Source organism: Zea mays, chromosome 8, assembly GCF_902167145.1.
Source record: "Zea mays cultivar B73 chromosome 8, Zm-B73-REFERENCE-NAM-5.0, whole genome shotgun sequence".
Classification (NCBI taxonomy): Eukaryota; Viridiplantae; Streptophyta; class Magnoliopsida; order Poales; family Poaceae; genus Zea; species Zea mays.
In genome coordinates, this window is record NC_050103.1 from 21,785,934 (window position 1) to 21,791,912 (window position 5,979).

Below are 5,979 nucleotides of genomic sequence, written 5' to 3' on the forward strand. Positions count from 1 at the left end.
CGGCGCCAACGGCTCCCTGCGGTGCATTTAATGCGCGCGCAGCGCGCACAGACGTCAGACATGCCCATACTGGTGCACCGGACATCAAACAGTACATGTCCGGTGTGCACCGGACACCCAGGAGGGCCCAGAAGTCAGAAGCTCCAACGGTCAGAATCCAACGGTAGTGATGACGTGGCAGGGGCACCGGACTGTCCGGTGTGCACCGGACTGTCCGGTGCGCCATCGAGCAGACGCCTCCAGCCAACGGTCAAGTTTGGTGGTTGGGGCTATAAATACCCCAACCACCCCACATTCATTGCATCCAAGTCTTCCACTTCTCAACCACTTACAAGAGCTAGGCATTCAATTCTAGACACACCCAAAGAGATCAAATCCTCTCCAATTCCACACAAACCCTAAGTGACTAGTGAGAGTGATTTGCCGTGTTCATTTGAGCTCTTGCGCTTGGATCGCTTTCTTTCTTTCTCACTTACTCTTGTGATGAACACTCAATTGTAATCAAGGCAAGAGGCACCAATTGTGTGGTGGCCCTTGCGGGGAAGTTTTGTTCCCGGCTTTGATTTGAGAAGAGAAAGCTCACTCGGTCCGCGGGACCGTTTGAGAGAGGGAAGGGTTGAAAGAGACCCGGCCTTTGTGGCCTCCTCAACGGGGAGTAGGTTTGAGAGAACCGAACCTCGGTAAAACAAATCCTCGTGTCCCACTTCATTATTCGCTTGTGATTTGTTTTGCGCCCTCTCTCGCGGACTCTTTTATATTTCTAACGCTAACCCGGCTTGTAGTTGTGTTTATTTTTGAGAATTTCAGTTTCGCCCTATTCACCCCCCCTCTAGGCGACTATCAATCACCAAGTGTGCTGGAATCAAGTCTCACACATATGATGACTCATGGTACAGAAACAAATGTCACATCTTTACTATATAATAGAAGTTATGTACAAAATAAATAAATAAATAAATAAATAAATACATCATATGGATACTAGAGATGACAATGGTAAATACCCACCAGGTATTACTACCCCATACCCATACCCATGACAAAAAATAACCCCATTGGGTTACCCATATACACTGGTGGGTATGGATTTACCCCCCATACTCATACCCACGTGGGTATGGGTCACCCATCGGGTCACCCGTACCCACAAAAATTAAACATCTATCAAAATATTATATTATACAAATGTCAAGTATATCCATCTAAATACCATTACAAAATTTCTAGCATCATTTAACCATCCATTCAACAAACATTGGGTGAATTACATGTTCCATTATATGGTCATTAAATTGTCGTTAAGCCTTCTATGACATAATGGCCTAAAAGGTTATTAAATAGTAAAAAAGATGGATGACTAAAGTCTAACTTCATGCTTGGGCTAAGTTTATATTGGGTATTTTATACCCACGGGTTAATGGGTATGGGTGAAGGTGGAACGTTCTAATACCCGTTTACCCATTGGGTGAAGATTTTTGCCCAATAACAGACCCACGGGTAGAATATTTAGCCCACATACATACCTGTCGGTACCCTGAAACTAGGGTACCCCTTGCTACTGTATAAAGACGCAGTACCCACGCGGCTATCTCTTAGTCGCGTGGTAGAGGTGCTGCGTGTGGGGCCAAGCCATGACTCGCCCTAGCCTCGGGTGACTACTCTGGGTCCACAACAGCGCCTGACCCCGCCACATGGGCGGGTCCGGAGCCGCCACGTGTCCAGAGAAGGTGATATACTCCAAGGCATCAGCAGTGAGTCCGGACCCCCATGGGAGAGTGCCAGACCCCTGGATATACAGTCCGGACCTTCGAGGTTGGTCCAGGACCTCCACGTGTGCAAGCCGGACCCCTGGAATGGGATCCGGACCCCCCCCGTATGGGGTCCAAGCCGCCCACAATGGGGTCCCAAGGTTCCAGGACAGAACATAATCGGGCCTTGAACAGGACCCAGGCGGGGGTCCAGTGCCGACACGTGTCCGAACCTAGTCTGATGGGTTCCGGACCTGTCCGCATATACTCCTGCTCCCCGCTCAGGCGGGGACCCGTTGCTTCCACGTGGCATACTGCGCGTGGCTTAAGCCAACGGGCGGAACCTAGCATGACGCCTCTGGGCTACACACGCCTTCGCATTCATTACGGATAACACGTGCGCCTGTCCATCCCGCTGATAGGTGGCGTGCGCAGTCCACGATACGCGGGTCGCGCTGTTATTCACAATTACTCATATGTTTCGGCTATCAATGCTACATGGACTGCGCTCATCAAGACTCCCGATGATTACTCAGACGTTACTAGCATTAATTACTCACATAATGTACTCCTTTCATTATGCTCCTAGGCCCACATGTCGGGGCTCAGCACCCTTGTATGTGCCTCCCTTAAATTATAAAAGGGAAGGCACACAACGTTACAGGGACATGCTCACAGGTTTTACACAGACTCACACGCTCACACGCTCAGACTTACACACTCAATACAACATACACACAGTGGAGGTAGGGTATTACGCTCCGGCGGCCTGAACCACTCTAATCCCTCGTGTGCTCTTGTGTTCTTCCCGTATCCACACAACATACAAAACGCTTAGGCCCCCTCCTCATCTTAGGATTAGGGCGGGTGCATTCTGCCACCCGGCTGGAGGATTTTCTCTCCGGCAATACCCTAATGGAGTAAATACCCATCGGGTATCGGGTCGCGGGTACCCATTGCCATCTCTAATGGAGACAACGATCTAGCAACCTAATGTTGACTGGGAGAAGACGGCCTAGACCTCTCACGAACTCATCACAACATCCTTCATGTGCCTCATCATGCGGTACCTGTTCTTGACCTAGGGGTGTGAGACAGCAAGAGTGAGCTCACAAACGTTCATCGCTCAACAAGTTGTGGGGAATAACGTGCATGAACTCGCCAAAGGTGGGAGGTAATGTGAAGTGTAAGGCTTACCAAAGAGGATGGTTGAAGATGAGCATTGCTTTTAAAGTTGGTCAAAATTTTATTAGCAATTACTAAGTATAAGTAGATACCAACCCAAATAAGTAGTAGATCAAAATTGGTAACAACACCCGTGATGTAATGTATATGACAAATTGAATTTAGTTCCATAAATTAATCATGCGAGAGTCTTGAGCTGCTCATGACTACGAGCACGACTAGTATACCAGTTTTACACCCTGTAGAGGTTGTACCCTATACCCACAAGTCGTGTATCCCATCTCGCAAGGGTTAGCTAGACTCTTAGACACTACCAAGGTGAATGGCTAGGGATCCACTACAAGGCCTTTACAAAGTTCCACTAACTTCAGAAAACCTGCTACAGTTTCTAGGAAGAGCAATGCAGGAATCCTTCGTCTGACCGCCATCGCAGCAAAATCAACCCAGGAACCTCCCTACACGCCTACTCCCCTTGCCCCTATCAGGTAAGGTAGTCCTCCACTAGCTTTCCTAGTTAGTCAGCCAAGGGCGTCCCATTCCACCCTTGTGGTGACACGTGTTTCTCAAGTTAAGCTCCATGTTCCAATTAAAATAATAGTCTTATCATGAACAGAAATAGAACAATAATAAGTAATTGAAACATAATCATAATGTAATATTAATCCCAAAACCATGTATAGCAATAGCAATAACTACCCAAAAATTCAGGGGTAAAAAAGGTGAAAAGATAACCAGACTAGGTGACCCATTGGGCCCCATCAAAATTAAGCCTATGCATGAACAAATAATTATAAAGAATATTATTGGGTAATAAAAGTGGTCAAGGGCACAACTTGCCTGAGACTTGATATTCCAGGTACCAACTTGCTCTTCAAGTGACTCGTAACCTCGCTCCTAGTCGAATCAATACAAACAAACATGGGATATGCATAATTAACATCATACCAAACATAAGAACAAATTGCATAATAATAATCTACATGTCTCTATAAGATCGTGGGTTCGAGAACTACTAAAATTGGAGTTATGGTTAAGGAGTTATGATTTATGGAAGATCTATGCGATTCAAATACTAAACTATATTATAAATTAGTTAGTATACACCATATGAGAGGATATTATATGAATAATTAACTCAACCTTAATCTTAATTATAACTTGACTAGAGATCATATTTTAATCGAATCATAATTATGGATAGGTTAGCTTTGGTTTGAAAAAGTTAATCTAGTAGACATAGGATAAATAAATATCTAACTATAAAAGTATATGACATGGTATAATTAATATTGTTACTGCGTAGAGAATGTTTTTATGAAGCTAACGCAACTGAAATGAATTAATTTGGAGTTAAAATGAAGCAAATATGAATTAAATAGGATTCTAGCTTTATTTCTATACTAGAAAACATGTTTAAATACTAATTTCCTATTTCCCCATGACCCCTAAACTACGACCATCAATATCTACAAGCACAGGGACTTGGCTGAAAATTTTAGGACCTAATAGCATGGTTCTTGTATAGTTATGGATGGCTGGTTAAATAAGGGAAAGAGCAGGGGCTCCTAAGGAAGAATGCCACGACGAAGGGGTATCGTTGAATTGTGGCCGTTAGATCTAAACCTCACGGCCTAGATTAGAGGGTTATAAATCTGAACCGGTATTCAACAAGGGCCACAAGATTCGGGATCCACGACCCATAGTACGACTGCACGCTGATCACATCTGAGCCCTTGGATCATCGATCAGCGCACACGATTTAATTACCCGAAGCCACCTAATCCTATCCACCCGTTTTAAGACCAGCAGTTGTCGTGCCTCCTCCCACCTCTAGCCAGGGACGGTGGCGGCGCCCGCCCATGGCGAGGATTTCATCGTCGCAGCGCCCAAACGAGCTCCATAGATCAGTTTTCCCACTTCGAACGATGCTACACGAAGTACAGGAAAAATATAATTCTAGGAGAAGCAATCTCACCGTGAATCTCGTGACGGTAAGCCCTACCAAAGGCGAAGCGTGGATTGACCAAGGCCCCTGATCTCCAGCGAGAAATTGGCGTGCTCATAGTGACCCATTATGCCCGGAACGACTTGAGCCACACGCGGGTAACCCCGATGAGCCTCCCCGACCAACGCTGAGGGAAGCCAATAGTCCACCGCGATGTTGACGTCCAGCTCCGTGATCCCTCCCTTGCGGTGGTGTCACAACGGTAGAATCCAAGGTTTGCTGGCCTATGGGTTGACGAAGCCATGGGCGCTGGCCGGGGACTTATATAGGGCGAGTCTGTGACTAGATCCATGACATCCGTGGATTTTGCGCCGATTTCGCCAGAAACGGCGCGCGATTTGTTCGTCCAAGAAGAACAAGTCAGATGAGGCGAGCCCACATAATAGAGGGTCTGGACGCGCGAGCTGTGGTCCTGGGAGTCTGACAGGTGGGGTAGGATCGCCAGCGCCACATGGCTTGATGTCGGAAGTGGGCTGCGCGGTGGAAAAACGGTATTGGGCCGAGGGGAGAGGGGAGTGGCCCAAGCGCCAAAAATTCCTTTTTATTTTTTTGTTCCTGTTTTATTTTTCCACTCCAATTCAAAATTTGAATTCAAATTTATTTATGAGTTTCATACAGGGATCGAGTGCTCAAATAAAAGTATTAGCCTGAAATGATATATATATATATATTTCTTAGTGTATATTGTTTCCTTTTTTCTCCTTTCCTAATTTTTAACTTCAAATTCAAATTTCGAATCCTAAATTATATTTGAGCGGAGATCTAGAAACTAATTAAATACACAATCAAAGAAATACTCAGCGTGATGCGTATTCCTATTTGTTTATGTCAATACTTTTATATGCACGTTTCATACACACTAAAATAGAGAATAGGTATTTTAAGAAATATAATCTCTGGTTTATAAAATTCTTTAGAGAATACTTATCTATACTACTCCTTAAGATGGTAGTGTAGGCGTTCACATCCTATGGTGCACGGTTCTGCCACCGTCTCATCCTCTCTGCGACGCACGCCCGAGATCCTCTCCGCGACACACGC